The sequence below is a fragment of the Lissotriton vulgaris genome, chromosome 4_1 (assembly GCF_964263255.1).
Source record: "Lissotriton vulgaris chromosome 4_1, aLisVul1.2, whole genome shotgun sequence".
NCBI lineage: Eukaryota > Metazoa > Chordata > Amphibia > Caudata > Salamandridae > Lissotriton > Lissotriton vulgaris.
The window spans coordinates 958,240,348-958,257,614 of record NC_141691.1 but is presented as its reverse complement, the minus strand read 5'-3'; positions in this window follow the sequence as shown (position 1 = coordinate 958,257,614).

The window sequence follows — 17,267 nt, the reverse complement described above, 5'->3', positions numbered from 1 at the left end:
TTTTTCGCCCCGGTCGCCTTGCGGCCGGGGCGGAAAATGACTTAAATGGTGGCGCTGTCTATCAGACACCGCCAGCCATATTATGAAAGGCATTTTGGCAAGCGGTCTTCAATCTTGGTAGGCGGTCTTCACTCTGGGGCCCCTCTGCGGGCCCCCAGAGTGAAGGTGGGTAGGGGCATGCACACGGGGGGTACCTGTGGTACCCCCCCCCCCACATTTGCATTAACAAAGCGGCAGGCACCACGCGGTGCCTGCCGCTTTGTTTATGTAAATGCTGCAAAGCAATTTTTGTATTGTGGCGGGCGGAGCAGAGAGCTCCGCCCACCACAATACTAAAAAGACAGGATGTGCCCGCCACTGTGGCGGGCACATCCTAATGCCCCCCACGGGACCCCCGCCCTTATGGCGGGCGGTCCCGTTTACCGATGGGATGGCGGGCGGGCAAAGCCCGCCCAGCATCCTAATGAGGCCCCTAGGTGTCTGCACTATGGCACTGTCACCCCAGCACCTGTGTCAAACCCACCAGTAGTATGAGTTGTGTCTGCTGGTCTGTACGTATATATGTAGATGGTCTAGAATTCAAATGCTCACTTATGACTTCACATCATCATAATCAGTCTCATCAGTTTGCTCATCCTTTTTTCTTTTTATCTTTATCCCGTTCCTCTTTATCAGTAACTATAGCAGGGAATGTTTTTACACATCACAGTCAATCATATCCTCCTTCCATCTCTTCTCCTTACGATCCAATTTACTCTCAAGCCAATGTCTAAATGAACCCTTCACCTCTTTAGAGGCTTTCTTTTTTTCTCAATAGCCATGCGATCCCATTTATTAGGTGCCTAACACTGTGTAGGTCTGGGCTTTGGTCTCATGCTGTACATGGTTTGTTATTAGTACTAACCCATTCTAACTCTTCCATTACTTCCTCGGCAACAGTAGTCTGCAGACATAAAATGCAATATGAAACATTTCTCAAACAAAAGCTCATACATTCGGGTTCTCCTACAGGCCTACATCGGAACTTTCAACAGAGGTCCTTCAAAATTGATGGAAAACTTCATTCACAATACATGCTTTCTAAGGAAAGATACTATCCACATTACACCACAATGTGCTCTGCAGAAACTGTGGGGAGAGAAGACCTGCAGTAGGCAACTGATTGGGAAGGAGAAGGAGCAGAAGAAGGATGAGCAAAACACCAGAGAACTACAACCATTTTAATAATTGTGGCATAACTATACTACACTAATAATCACACTTCTTAACATTACAAGCAAATCATTTCAAGTGCAACATCATTAATTTATCAGTTACGGATATATGCAGAACAAAAATGATTAATTTGTACAAATTATTTGCCACCCAAAGTTGAACATTGTGAAAATCTTCTACATCTGACGCTTTTTTACAAAAATACATACATTTCCCCGTTTAGAGAGGTCAAGTAAGCACACACATTTAGCAGTGTGCTGTGAAAGCTTCTGTTCATCACCACCACTCTCATCATAGCAAGATCAGGGTTTATTGTTTAAATAGTCTCCTGCTGTGCTGCCTGACCTCATTCAGGCAGCATACCAGGATTTAATGAGGGGCTCAATCAACCTCTGCAGAGTCCATTTCCCTAGGCCAGGATCACAAATCTGTCCTTGTAAACCAACCCAGCATGGTAGAGGCAGCCATGCCAAGTACCACGCATCAGGGGTTAGAATAACGCATTTTAATGCTGGTGGCCGCATCACTGCACTAAAATGGAGTAGTCACGCATTTGTGGAGCTCCTCCACACTGCCGAGATCATGAGGTGCTATATTGAAGAAAAGGAGCTTGTGCTGGTTATTCACTACTGTGGCGCTCCGCCTGCCCAAGCAATTTACAGCTGACCTGGAGGAATACCCGTTGCTATGGTGACCTGGCAAGTTATTCTTCCCACTCTGATGGAGCTTCTTAACATCTCTCTAACCACAGGTAGTGTTCCACCTACTTGGAAACAAGCTATGGTGAGAGCACTTTTGAAAAAGCCTAACCTTGATCCAACTAATTGTAACAACTACCGCCCCAGTCCCTGTTACCCTGGGTGAGTAAAGTCCTGGAGAAATACATTAATTCCCATCTAACAATGTTTCTCGAGAACAACCATCTACTCGATATCTCACAGACAGGATTTCGCCAAAAACACGGGGCGGAAACGGCCCTGTTAGCCGTGACAGAGGAAACTAGGCGGATCTTGGATCGAGGAGGATCAGTGGCAGTCATCCTCCTCGATCTAAGTGCGGCGTTCGACACGGTATGTCATAAAACTCTGCTGTGTCGACTCCTTAATCTTGAAGTATCAAGGAACGCTTTGGCTTGGTTTCAGTCCTTTTTGAGCGGAAGGACATTCCAAGTCTTTGACGGTGACTTTTTCTCCTCAAGCAAACCTCTGGATTGTGGGGTACCGCATGGATCGTCATTGAGCCCTGCGCTATTCAACGTGTAAATGAGACCGCTGGCTGAGATTGTCCACCCATATGGTATTATGATCATCACATATGCGGATGACACTCAGCTGGTGGTCTCTCTTGCACAAAAGAACTGTGAAATGGCTCAGATCAATTTGACTACCTGCATGGAAGAGGTAAAAAACTGGATGACTACATCGTCCCTTAAGCCTAACCGTGACAAAACCGAGCTTATGCTGCTCGGAGCGCTGTCTACCATCGACCTCTTATGGCCTACCAGCCTGGGTGCACCGCCGATCCCGAAAGACAACATAAAAAGCCTCGGGGTATGGCTGGATAAATCTCTAACCCTTAACACCCAAGCAACCAAGACATCTGCAACCTGCTTCGGAATTATTAGGATGCTGAAGAAAATCCTTCCACTCCTACCCTTTGAAGCCAAGCAAGTCGTGGTACAGGGCCTAATTCAATCCTGACTGGATTTTAGTAATGCCCTGTACCTAGGGGCACCGGAGTACGTCTTGCAAAAACTCCAGCGGACTCAGAATTGTGCGGCACGCACGCTGCTTCAGCTCCCACGAAGAGCGTCTGTAGAATCCGGGATGAGGACTCTGCACTGGCTCCCTGTTAAAGAGAAAATCAAATTTAAAGCCATGTGCATCTCCCATCAAGCTTTTTGGAAATCTGGCCCTAAGATTAATCATCCTCTGCTTTCCCCTTACCACCCCAGCAAACAACTTCGCTCTGCCAATGCATTTTTGGCCGTAGCCCCTCGGATTAAGAGATCCAGAGTTGGAGGTAGGTCTTTTACCTATAACGCCGCTAAACTATGGAACTCGCTCCCTTTACATTTAAGATCTAATCCCAATCTGTCATCCTTCCGTAAGCAGTTTAAAACCTTCCTCTTCACTAAACAAAACTAACCCCTAAGCTGCTGCATCATGAGGCACAATTCTTTTTTTACAGCGCTTGGACGCCCTAGGGCAACAGTCGCGCTCTATAAAACCCCTTTTCATATAATTTTATTTCATTTCAAAGTGTGCTGGAATGGATACATTGTTTCTCCGACACACAGCAAACGAAATTGTGCTTTCTGATGTGGCTTGACCTCTTAGGGAGACCACAGATATATGCCACTGCAATGATCATTCTGAAGGAGATGAGGTCCGGGGGAGAAACATTTTTAAAAAAGAAATTCAGCAAACAGCAGGCAATTGGGTCAAGTATCATGTGGATCAGGCACCTTCTGCTGTTTTCCAGACCAAGCTGGCCCCTGCAGGACACTAGTGGAGAAGACAGTGATACTCACTTTGTTTTCCCCCTCAGGCATGAAAAGCGGTACCATGCCACTACAGGGATTGTGCGACCAGTGACTACACCAGGCTGACTGGTGATGCACTGGTAGGCAGAGCAAGAAGCGCTGGAGGGTACAGGATGTTGTTTCTGGCACCAGGGAGAGCCCTGTTATTGGGAGGTACAGACATATTGTGGCTGCTTCTCTTTCCAGCTGGCTCTCTGCAGGGCTATGGTGCTGTTTCTCTCTCATCTTCCCAGACAGCGCAGGTGAGGTTTTGCTGTTAAGGATGTGTGTTTTTGGGGGCAGTACTGCGTCTCCTGGCCCACAGACACCCTATAAATACTTCACAGCAAGAAGAGATGCAGCCTGTAACTCTCCATCAGCTCAGACCAGTCAGACTGGGACAGAAATAGACTTGGCAGCTAAATAAAAAGTAGCCCCATTAGTGAATCGGTTACTTTAAAAAGTGGCCTATGTGAGCAAATTGTGTTAGGTTTTATTTGTAAGACATGCTGTATACGTGTTTTGAAAGGTATGGTGGACTGCATGGATTTGAGCTTGCTGCCAGCAATGTTGGTTTTAATATCAGAAAAATAAACAGTGAAAATCGCCTCAGCAGACTGTAAACATGCCCACAATTAGCCACAAAGCCAGCTCGCACACTGACTTGTCAGACTAGCCCTTCGGGCACCGCTTGATTGCCTAAAGGCAAAACAGACCTTAGCTCAGACACACCTTCAAACTGTTGCGAACAGTTGCAGCCCGTGCTCCTCCTGCCAAGGGAATGCTGACCTGGCAAATGCACTCACAAAGTACTTGTGGACAGTGGCAGTCAAGTCAGTCAGCCAAAGCAACCTGGGTCTCACAACAAAATAGAAACAAGGAAAAATATTCTATAACCATTTTATTGGTCTTTTGACAACTAAATACAAAATAACCACACACCATAAATGAAAGATGCTATAACATGCAAGTTAAACAAATTTAATGGGAAATGCATTCTCTCACATTCATGTTATGAAACACCAATTCTTTGATGCAATCTCCGAATTTTCTCCTTGTTGGCACAGTAGTGGATAGTGACTTCTGTATGTAGTGCTATGAGGTCTCAGCATGCGACTGAAAGCACTGTGAACATGCATGTTGTTTTAAAACTGTATTACACACAGCATAACATAGGGTGCAGCAATTTAATGTTCATTTTAGACCAATCGTTAAACTTCCATTTCAGGAGTTTTGCAGTAATTTTTAGATAATTTTAGAGCTTCTCATTTCTCAAAATAGTGTAATTTCTGATATTTATTCCCTTTTATGTACCTCATTGCTTTGACCTACTTACGAGAAAGTCTCACTCTAAGAGTCACACATTTGGCTGTTGAATGTCACTCATAAGTGCACTGAAACCATTGAAATGCTACACATAAGTTATCTGAAAACTTGGCAGCTATGTAGAGGGAGTCTTTAATTTTCATGAGAGAGAGAGAGAAAGAGAAAGAGAACAAGGGAAAAAAAGACAGCAATTGACATAGAAATAGGACTAAATGTTGACACTGCACTGACCTTTACCAACATTTAATCCTTTCTCTATGTTGATGGCTGTCCGCGTTTTTTTGTTCTGAACATCTGGTCATCCTACAATAGTTAGCGCAAATATCACTACTTAATATACAAGGACAAGTTCTCCTGCAAAATATCATTGTGGTCCCAATTTGTGAGGCATCTGGAACATTAACTCACAATGAAACAGTGTGCTTCAGAACTCTGAAGGAAAGAAACAACAGTCTGGACCTAGTACAGGTCGGTCCAAGTTTTTTGTTCTGAACATCTTGTCATCCTACAATAATTAGTAAAAATGTCACTACATAATATACAAGGACAAGTTCTCCTGAGAAATATCATCGTGGTCCCAATATGTGAGGCCTCTGGAACATTCACTTACAAAGAAACAGTGTGCTTCAGAACTCTGAAGGAAAGAAACAACAGTCTGGACCTAGTAACGGGACACTGCACCTCAAAGCATTGTTTACATATTTATCAGTACATGCACTGGGGGGGACACAGTCCAGTCCAGGACCACCGGGACTCACCGGGCACACTCCGTGTCGCTGCTGCTGCTGGGGCCCACATGCTGTGAGTGCTGCACGCACGCCGCCGTAGCTTTCCACCTGCACGGCCACCGGCAGACTACAGCTCCCAGCAGCCTGTGAGGGGCATTTCCGGTAGCTACGCGCCCGGAGGCGCAGAAAAAGGACGAGGCTCCCTCCGCGTCGCGGGACGCGCGCGGGACTGCGCCGGGCAAAGCCCGGGCAAAGGGCGGGCCCTCTGTGGCCCTCAGAGGCCAGAGGAGGACGGGACGGGCCACTACATTTGGTTCTACTACAGGAGGAGGTACAGTCACATGCTAACCTTTCCCTCTCTATCGTTTTGATCTGTACATTGTTGCCCTTGGTATCCTGTCTCCTAACCACGATGTCAATCTGGGAAGAATTGAATGCCATGTGCGGTACTAACTATGCCCAGGATTTATTAACTCCCCCCATAGTGGTCAGAGACATCGAACAAGCAAATTTCACACCCCCCGCATCCCCCGAACCAACTTTCTGCAGCCCCCATTTATCCGCCGCAAACCCTGTCTCACTAACTTTGGATAAAGCGGAGACTCGATCAAATGACCCTGTATCCCCCTTCACTTGACCCTGCTGGCCCAAATTGAACGAATGTTAAACACTGCTCTATCACCATTGGTCGCAAAAATTAATGATCTGGGGGAGAGGCTGACCAGGATCGAAAACACTGTAATAAGGTCCCTCCCACCAAATGCCAACACCATGTTATCCACATGCTCTACCCTTACTAACATCCATGAAAGGCCTATGAACAATGCTTCCAGTATACTTCCCACTTGTGACCCCCCTCCTATACCACCCACTCTAAGTGGTCGCAACGCTCCTCTTAATCTAAAACATACCCCTCACAGACTTCCGGAAAGAAGGCATCAAATGGACCTACCCCCCGAAGCCGCGCCATACGTTACCGTTCTTTCTGGGGTCCCTGAACTCACCCCGGGTAAACGTGAACTACAGCAGGACCTAATGAATAAAGCCATTTTCTGGCTTAAAAACCATAGACATCTACCATCTGTTTTAGACGGCGGGATATTGACCGTCAGGAGGGTGGGGTGGCTTGGTTCTCTGCCCAAAAATGTTCCAGGAGATCTGATTTTAATTAAGTTTAAACACAGAAACATTGCCCCTTTTTACGTTCTACCCAGCACAAAGTTGGAGATGGCTCCATCCTTATCTGGGATCTGCATGACTTTTATCCTGGCCCCGGTATACCAAATTACTACCATACCTGATGATAAAGGAGGATTCTGTGTATTTTGGATCATGATCTTGAATAGTTGATTCGTCAAACTGTTTTAGCTTGTCCTAAACAGTCTGTTTTTCTTTTAATTATGCTTTGATTTGCTGGACTATTTCTTTGTATGTTTGTATCTTTTTCTGCTGCTTTTATGGTTTTAAATTCAAAAGCCGAATAAAGCTTACTTGATACAGCACATGCACTGTCAAAACTCAGTGTGAGACAAACCTGCAGTAAAGATGGCAGCAGAGGGCAACAAAATCTAGGTCTGCATTAGCAAATGTTAGCATTAACACAGCTCCCTCAACGTTTTTATTTCAACTAAATGTTAATTTGCTTTTATCATGTTAATGATGTTATGCATATAATTTTAAAACACTTTGAGTAATAGTTTTTAAGACTTACCTGATAAAAAATATATATATATATATATATATATATTTGTAGACAAAGAACCTCTATTTGGCGAAGCACTCCAAACTGGATTCATTTAAGGCAAGCAGGCATTTCTAACCTCGGATCTTTCTTTCTGCCTTACGCGTTTCGGAGTTAAAACTCCTTGGTCACAGGCATTCAAGTACTGATGCAGTTTAAAAAAGGGCACTCATACCAGCATGCTATTTATAACGTCCTTTAATTGAAGACAGGTGAGTTCAGTAAAGTACTGCATGCTGGAAATTGTAATGAATCCAGTTTGGAGTGCTTCGTCAAATCGAGGTTCTTTGTCTACAAACAATATTTACGGCCTTCCAGCCGTGGCGCTGCACCACCCCACAAGATGATTACAAGGGGGCCAGGGAGACACAGAACTGTTCGAAGTCTCCGAGTGGGAAACCGGATGGCTTAAACATGGAGCATTTCTTATCAAGGAGGCCCACTGAAGGGCTGAAATACTACAGTGAATTGGTATTAGAGTGCAGTACCTACTAAAGGAATAAAATTGTAAAGGACACGCATAAAGTCAACGAAAGGAGACTGCATTATAGTAACTGCAGATTTTCCACAGTTTTAAAGTAAAGAAAATCATGATTTTATTAAAGGCACGGAGGCTAATATTATGTATCATACTTTATTACCGCCCAAACACAGCAGCAACATTACATTACAGTATCAGAATATTAGCAAAACATTCTAGAACTTAGAACATGCATATAACCCTAGAACAGGCAACCATCTTCCTCTTTTGTAGCTGCGAAAATAATAAGTCCTAAGTTCTTTCTTCCTTTAACTTTAAACTCTTCTGACTTCTTTTTCCATCTTAACTTGGAATTCTCCTTTCGTCCTCCTTTCCAACTTCAACCTAAAAAACAAACAAAGAAACAGTAGTATGGTGGGTCAGTGGAGGAATAATATTAGCCTTCGTGCCTTTAATAAAATCATGATTTTCTTTACATTAAAACTGTGGAAAATCTGCATTTTGTGTCAAAGGCCAGGAGGCCAACATTATGCATGTTCAAAGTTCATCCAAAACTTTTCCCAAAACATTTTCCACAGGCTTAAAGTAAAACTTTCTAAAAGTTGAATCATTGGACCAATCAGCGGCCTTCAAAATACCGCTCAAATTGAAACCTTTCATAAAAGCCTTACTAGCCATAGCCCCTCTAGCTGAATGAGATCCAAAGACAGAAATATCTACCCCTGCTTTGAACATCACATTTCTTATCCATCTTGCCAAAGTAGGAGTAGAAACTGCTTTATATGGTTTAACATAGGAAATGAATAACTGTTTACAATTTCCTTCTCTGAAACAACTAGATCTTCTTTCGTATTCCTTCAAACATTTAACCACACATAAAACACTCTCACCCGCTAAATATGGATAAAATATTGTCTTAGACATAGTCTTCGTCCTCCTTCTTAATTCAAAACAAACACCTTCAGGCTGATAAAACCTAGAATTAACCTCCAAAGCTCTAATATCTGATACTCTTCTAAAAGAAACCAGACACAAAAGCATAGCCATTTTCCACGTTAAAATGTTTAAATCCAGACCTGAATTCGCTCCCCAACTCTCAATATCCTTCAAAACCAAAGAAACATCCCAGATAGAATCATATTTCGCCTTTGGAGGAAAAACCACTCTTACACTCTTAACCAATCTTTTAATCAAAACATGCTGACCAACTGGTAGCCCATCTACCAAAACATGTCCAGCTGAAATTGCAGACCTATTTAAATTTACAGAATTATACGCTTAACCACTACTAAATAAACCTGACAAGTAATTTGCAACCTCTACCACAGGTGCCGAAATGGGATCAAATCCCCTCTCAACACACCAACCATTCCATCTTCTCCAAGCCGATCCATATACCTTAGATGTTCCCCTTGACCATGACTTAGACACAAGTTCCTCAGCCTCCTTTGATAATCCTTACATTTGCCATATTCTCCTGAAATCAACCATGCCATCAACTTTAACTGTCCTGAAACTACCAGATCGTCGTGAACGTTTCCTTGAACATCCAGCAAAAACTCCTTGCAATTCGGTAGGATTACCGGATCCTCTATCAACAGATTCATTATATCTGAAAACCAAACCTGTGCCTTGCAATAAGGTGTTATCAGGACTAACTCTACTTCCTCCCTCCTGACTTTGTTCAATACCCTCTGAATCATTAAGAAAGGGGGAAACGCATAATTCCTTCCTTCCTTCCAACTCTGAAGAAATGCAACCACTCCCTTCGCCTCTGGATCCGGCCTCCGGCTGTAAAACTCCTTCAACTGTGTGTTCAACCTGTCCGCAAATAGATCCACTTTCAAAGGACCCCACAATTCCTCTAAACTCACAAAAACTTCCCTCTGTAATTTCCAACTGCTCGCATCTCTCAGGTACCTTGAATACCAGTCCGCTTCTACGTTGTTCAATCCTGGTATGTACTGTGCTTGAACCACAATCTTCCTTTTCAAACAAAACTTCCAAAACTCCTTTGCCAATTCCGCCAACCCCTTTGATCGAGGACCACCCATCTTGTTCACATAACGAACTGCTAACAAATTGTCCATTTTCAGAAGCACACAACATCGCACCTTGTCCTTCACAAAACTCTTTATTGGAAAGGAACCCGCTAGTAACTACAAACAATTTATGTGTAAAGGACCTTCCTCTTCTGACCACCGTCCTCTTGCTGCAACCTCTCCACATCTCGCTCCCCATCCATACAGATTCGCATCGATTCTATTTCCATTTCCGGCATCATCCCAAATATCACCCTTCCATTCCATGCTTCCAAGCTCATCAACCACCAATTCAACTCCTCCTGAGATTCCTGATTCATCATCACCTTCTGGGAATACCTCACATCCTTCCTTAAATAATGTGCTTTCAACCTCTGTCGCGCACGATAATGCAGAGGAGCTGGGAAAATTGCTTGAATTGATGAAGACAAAAGACCCAGTAAACGAGCCTACTGCCTCAAGGTAATCCCTTCTGCCGATCTCACTCGGTTCACCTCTTTTCCTGATCTTCCTTACTTTCTCAATAGGCAACTTCAACGCACAATCCAATGTCTGCATCAGAAAACCTAAAACATTCATCTCATGATTCGGATCCACACAAGATTTTTTCTTGTTTACCACAAAACCCAGATCCTCTATCAGAAAATCCCTTTGACTTCGACACATTGGAATCGGCAAATAGGCATCTTTTAGATCCAGCCTTGTCAGCCAGTCCCATCTCCTCAATATGTCCCTCAACATATGAATCCCTTCCATTTTGAAGTGATTGTAAACAACCCAATCGTTTAACTCTCTTAGATTGATCACAGGCCTCATTTTTTGTCCTTTTTCTCTACCAGAAATAAATTGCTTATCGAACAACCTGGTACCTCTTTTGCCAATTCTATTGCACCCTTCCTCTCCAATTCTAGCACCTCCTTTGTCACCAACCCCTCCATTCTGTTGAGAACCTCAACATCTTTGGAGCTTGTTCCTGAACCGGAATATCGATAAAATCTATCCTGTAACCAACTACAGTCTCCAAAACTCAAGGATCTTTTGTAATTTCTTACCACCTGGAAACAAACTGGGCTAGTCTGCTGCCCAACTTTATTCCCATATATAAAGGGTCTAGTACAAAACTTACCTGAGACTCCTCTTGGTCTTCTATCCGATCTAGAATTTCTCCCTCTTTCTCTCTCCTTCTGCGGGAAGAAACTCCCCTGATCGGCTCTTGAGTAACTATATCCTCCTCCAAATCCAGATCCATAGCCTGCCCCATAACCAGATCCTTAGAGTCTATTACCTCTTCCAAAATTACTCCTGGTAATTCCAAAACCTCGGCCGGGGAACCGACCCCACGTTCTCCCGCCCGTCCCAAAAACTTTTCTTATATCTTTTTGGGCTTTTTGTAAAGAATTAAAAGTCCCTACGTATTTCGCCATGTCCTTGACAAAATCATCTCCGAACAGAAGACCATCACTCTGTTCACCCAACTCTTTGTTTGCTAAATCTGCAAGCTTTGGATCGATTTTAAACAAAATGCTTTTTCTTTTCTCCAAACATAACGCATTTGTATTGCCAAGCAAACAAATCTTTCTCCTTTTAACCTGAACCTCTTCCAAATCAGACTCCTCTAAACTCGAACTACAGGTGAGCACTACATCCCCGCTGCTAGAACTCGAATCACACGCCACCGTAATATGCCCCTTCTTTTGCGCCTTTATAGCGCTCTCTCTAGCCTTTATAGCCAACCCTCTCTGAACCTTATGTTCTTTTGCCTTCATTTGTGTTCCTTTCACAACATTTTTCTTCTTCTGTTTTCTCTTAGAAATCCCTCTAGAGGTACCTGCTACCTCTTCCACTTCTTCAGTTGTGAGAAAACCATCTTCTTCACCTGACTTTTGTCTTTTTTCTTTCTTTTTAACGTTCTTCTCCATACTGCTCTCTACTTTTTTGTCAATAGAAGCACTTAACTCACCAAACAACTTCTCCATATAACTCTTCATCTTTTCCTCCATGCTCCCTTCAAAATTCTCCATTCTTACAAGAGATATAAAATATCTCCCAACCTGAAATATAGTTTAAAGCTTAAAACCTCCTATATTACAACCACTTCACTTTTGCCTACATTATCACCACAACGAAACAACCAGACTCCAATCGCAACCTTGGCCGAACTCCTTACCCTCGTCTGACTGAAACTGACACTTTTCAGTCAGACGATATCTTCATCCCCAAAATATGTCTACCGACTTCCTATAGTACAAAATTAAGTGCTTCCTAAAGTCCTAAAAAGGCCGCTGCACTCAACGTGCGTACGGCGACTCATTCTTGCCAAAAATCAACTTGCGCGTCATCTCCGAGCACTGAGCTCGAGCGATATCCTTCGCTCTGGAAACAGGTTCCCCGACACGCGCTGGAACATTGCGCTCGAGCGACGGCATCTGCGCTCGAGACTCTCCCCGCGCACCGGCTCACTCTCTCGCCGAGCTACATTTGAACCTCCAACAGTAAAGAGCCACAATGATATTAAAACCTCACCAATACGATCTGAAGCGAGCACTCAAAACGCTCAAAACATCATAGATTTTACCTTTTAAATTATCCTACAGATCTTAATTAAACACAATTATGTTACGTTGACAGTTTCTCTAACAGTTGGCATATTGCGCATTGTCCCCTGCGTACCCCCGTCCCTGCCGCGCGACTTACCTAATTTGCATATGTTGCGTCAGATGGCTTGTCCGATGACAGTTGTGCCAGTTTGAGAGTGGCAGTGAGAGTTGGTCTGTCCATGTTTAGGGCTGGTGACCGGAGCGTTGCTTAATTTACCGGTGTGTCTTTCTACTATAAATAAAGCACTTTTGAATTCATTCGCCTGGAGCCTTACTTAACAAAGCTGGCGACGAGGACGGGACGACACACCGAAGAATCCACGACAGGCGAAAAGTGAAACTGAAGGAGAAGGCAGCGCGAGGCATCGGGTGAAGTACATGGACATGCACGAACGATTTATGAGCAGAGAATAAGCGATGTCACCGGATCATTTCATTGAAGACTGAACTCTGAGTGTCCGTGTGAAACAAGGTGAATAAACTGAGAAAGACCTGAGGCTTTTGAGCTGACATCGCCGAAATCTGAAATGAGGTGAGCTGCGAACGCTGGGGAAGGAAAAGTGATCGGTGAGGGAACACAGTTAATCCCCTGCAGCTGTGAGTGAAACTGATTTAGGAGGCGCGTCTTGCGTGTGAGGAGAAAACTCGTCTCAGATCCACAGCTCGTATCTGAGTAACGTGATGACGTAACTGACGTAAGGGGGCCATTTTGAGTGAGGAAGTCTCCTAGCCAGTTACTTGTGTGAGGGAAATAATAGCGTGAGGTGTAACTGAAGAGAAGCATTGACAGCACCTCACAGTTCTTCATAAAAGAATTAAAAAAAAAAAGGAAATAACAGCATATTTGTGGAGTAAATTCATCCAAGAATATCTTAAACAAAATTAATTTTGGAACTTCTTTGGAAATAAAATAAAAGAAGGACTGTATTAGGGCAAAATGGCAACAGGCAACTTATACAATCTACCACCCCCACATTCATTCTTAAAAGGAAAAGGGGAACCGGAAATAAAATGGGAAGAATGGAGGGAGTTCTTCAATAATTACATAACAACTTTTGAAAAACCAGAAGAAGCATTACCACCTGAGGAAAAGAAAACGATACTGTTACACTGTTTAGGGGCAGGTGGCCTGAGAGTGTATAACAACATGGCAAAAAAAACACGTGGCGTAAATGAAGGAGATGTGTTCAAAAATGCCATGGAAGATTTGGACAATTATTACAAGCCTACAGTGTGTGTAGCAGTTAATAGATATAAATTTTATAGGCGTAAACAGTGGAAGGAAGAAGGTATAGAAGACTATGTTTCCGCCTTAAAAAATTTGGCACTGACATGCAAATTCGAGAACATGCATGATGACATGATAAGAGACCAAATAGTAATGTGTGCGGCTAATCCCGACATACAGGACGCATTATGGGCTAAAGGAGAGAAACCACTCAAGGAAGTAATTGAAATAGTAAAGAAGAAAGAATTAAAGGGTCGTTGTGCTAAAGCAGTCATAAAAGAGGACGAGATTGGAAAGGAGGATACTGGAATAGTGGCTAAAATAAGCGGAAGTAGGAAGAAGCACTTAATAAGGAAAAATGTAAAGGAGGAAGATAATGATACAAAAAATGAAACTAGAAAATACAAAGATCTGAAATGTTTCAGATGTGGAAGTAAAGGACACTTGGCAGATAATTGGGAATGCCCAGCAAGGAACAGTAAATGTACCCAATGTGGATTGGTAGGTCATTCTCAGAAGGTGTGCTACAGGAAAGTTAAAGGAAAAATGAAGTATGTGGAAGTGAGCGAGGAAGAAGAATCAGAATCGTCGGACGAGTCAGAATACAACTTCTGTGTGCTCGTCATAACAGAAGGAGATAACAATGACAAGGAAGAGGAGCATGTAAAAAAACCTGAGTGTGTCATCACTATGGGTGGAGTGGACTTAGACATGATCGCTGATTCTGGGTCAGATTGCACAATTGTAAAAGAGAATGTGTGGAAAAATAAATTGGCAAGAAAACTAGGAGAAGAGTTGAAGGAAGCTAACTTAACCCTCAAAACATACACTGGGGAAATCATTGAACTGGTTGGATGTAGCGAGATGGAATTGAGTTTCCGAGGGAGAAGTACCTGGAGTAAGGTATACATCTCGAAAAAAGGGATTTCGGTACTGGGATGGAGAGAGCAAAGTAAATTAGGAATAACACTAAATCCCTACAATTCTCAACAAGTGGATAGAGAAGTTAAAAACGGAGAAAAACAATATAACCCTTCTGTGTTGTGGAGCGAGAGGACTTCACAGGCCGAGGACAATGATGGAGGAAAAAAATCTGCAAGTAGAGATGGAAGAACAAGTGTAGCAATTGTAAAAAACGACAAAATAAAACTGGGTATTTACAAGAAAAAAAATGATGAAAAACACGAAAGTAAAGACGGCGAGATCAGGAAAGGTGAAGGAGTAAAAGTGGAAGGGAGTGAACTGGTTGAAAAGGGACGATGCATACCAACACAACTCCAGGGGAAAGAAGAGGACTTGTGTCTGGAGGAGCTAGAGTACAACAGCGAAATGGATTACTATGACTGGCTATATCGTGGGGAGTCAGAAAAGGAGAGTGAAGAGACACTAGAACACCTACAGCGCCCACACCATAAGATTATTGGGGAGATGAGCGGAATGCACAATAAGTCCAGAAGAGGAAAAGCGTACAGTAGTCTAGAGGTCTCTACCGACTCTTCCTGCAGAATTCAATCGTCTATATGGAAGGAAGGAAAGGGCCAAGAGAAAATTACGGATTAAATGGATCTTAGGGACAATGGCATCACCGTTGGCCTTAGTACTGTGTACAATTCTAAGGAAGAGGACTATCTAGCGAGAGACACAGATCAATGTGAAGAAGGATGTGCGAGGAAGAGGTGTCCCGTGCACCGCAACATGAAGGACTGTTATGAATGGCTGGACTATGAGGAATCTGAGAATGGGAGTGAAGGGACACTAGAACACCTACAGCGTCCACACCCAGAAGTGGATTGGGTAGCGGAAGGGATGCAAATTGAGTCTATGGAGAAGCAAGAGATCAGGGGATCTGAGGACCCGTCTTACCCTGTCGACAAGGAAAACACCAGTGAATCAGTAATAGAGAACTATGAGAGGGCCGATGTGGGACTGTGCACTAATGACTACAACGAGGAAGTAACAAGTCTCACGGTTGATATGGGCGCCTGGTGGTCAGGTTCATGAAGTACATGGACTTCGTGTTTTACTTCAGTTCGTGTTTTCATCTCCTTAGGGAAGGAGATGTGTTACGTTGACAGTTTCTCTAACAGTTGGCATATCGCGCATTGTCCCCTGCGTACCCCCGTCCCTGCCGCGCGACTTACCCAATTTGCATATGTTGCGTCAGATGGCTTGTCCGATGACAGTTGTGCCAGTTTGAGAGTGGCAGTGAGAGTTGGTCTGTCCATGTTTAGGGCTGTTGACCGGAGCGTTGCTTAATTTACCGGTGTGTCTTTCTACTATAAATAAAGCACTTTTGAATTCATTCGCCTGGAGCCTTACTTAACAAATTATCTATCCAAAAATAGATCTATCCCCCGCAAAAAAAACTTTTCCTCTTTCAAAATTGCCCAAATGCCATCACGCAATCCCAATATCTGAGCTTAAACAATGAACCCTTAAAATTAATTTACAATCTACCAGATTTGACAAAATACCCAGAGGGAAAATAACTTGCACTTAACTTGTGTTTCACCATTCCCACTGAGAGGAGATGGAAGTAGTAAGGTTTTCCTCTAATTGTTGATACATACTATATAAGAAGCAAACACTATGCTTTAAAGATGTGGTGTCTTAGCGGGGACACGTTCTAGTGTTTCTATGCAATGTAATACAATCTACACCCACCCACCACAGACGTCATGGTGTCACATGACGCTGCCAATAAAAGAGGCTGAGCGCACGTGCTCGCGACCTTTCCTACCACTCATTCCTGGTGTCCGTGTCATCCTTGCTGCGCCTACCATGAGGGCCCAGGGCCCATACATTCAAACATTACAATGGCGACGAGGGTGGGATCCGCTGGCGCTGCTGTGTCTTCCCTCGGTGGAGGTGCTGCCGGTCGGTCGCGGGTGGGCTCCGCTGGCCTGGACCACGTCGCGAGGGGGGTCGGGAGGCGGTTAGCTACTCCGCTCCCTCCCCCTCGTTGGTGTAGTTGGGTTATGGGTCCGGCCGCCTTCCCTTCGCGCCGTGGCTTACTCTGGGCCCCGCCGCTTCCTTTACCCACGCGGCGGGGGCAAGGGATGACTCGGGCAGGCCGCGGGTAGGCTCCGCTGGTCCTGCTTATTGCTGGCACAGTTACTGTTGGGCACTTCACCCCCCAGGGGCTCACCTTCGGCCGGCAGGCCAGATGCTGCGTCGCGGTCGTGGCGGGTGGACTCCGCCCGGTCCGTGCACCACTCTGGCGGGGTTATTGCCATGCGGCCGTCTCAGGTGGGCTCTGGGCGGTCCGCTCATTCCTCGAGGCCCATGTTGGTGGCGGCCGTCGCGGGTGGCTTTAGTCGGCTAGCTGGTCGCCTCTTGGTGGCTGCTGGGCTCCGACGTGCACCGGCTTCTCGGCTCGCTGTGC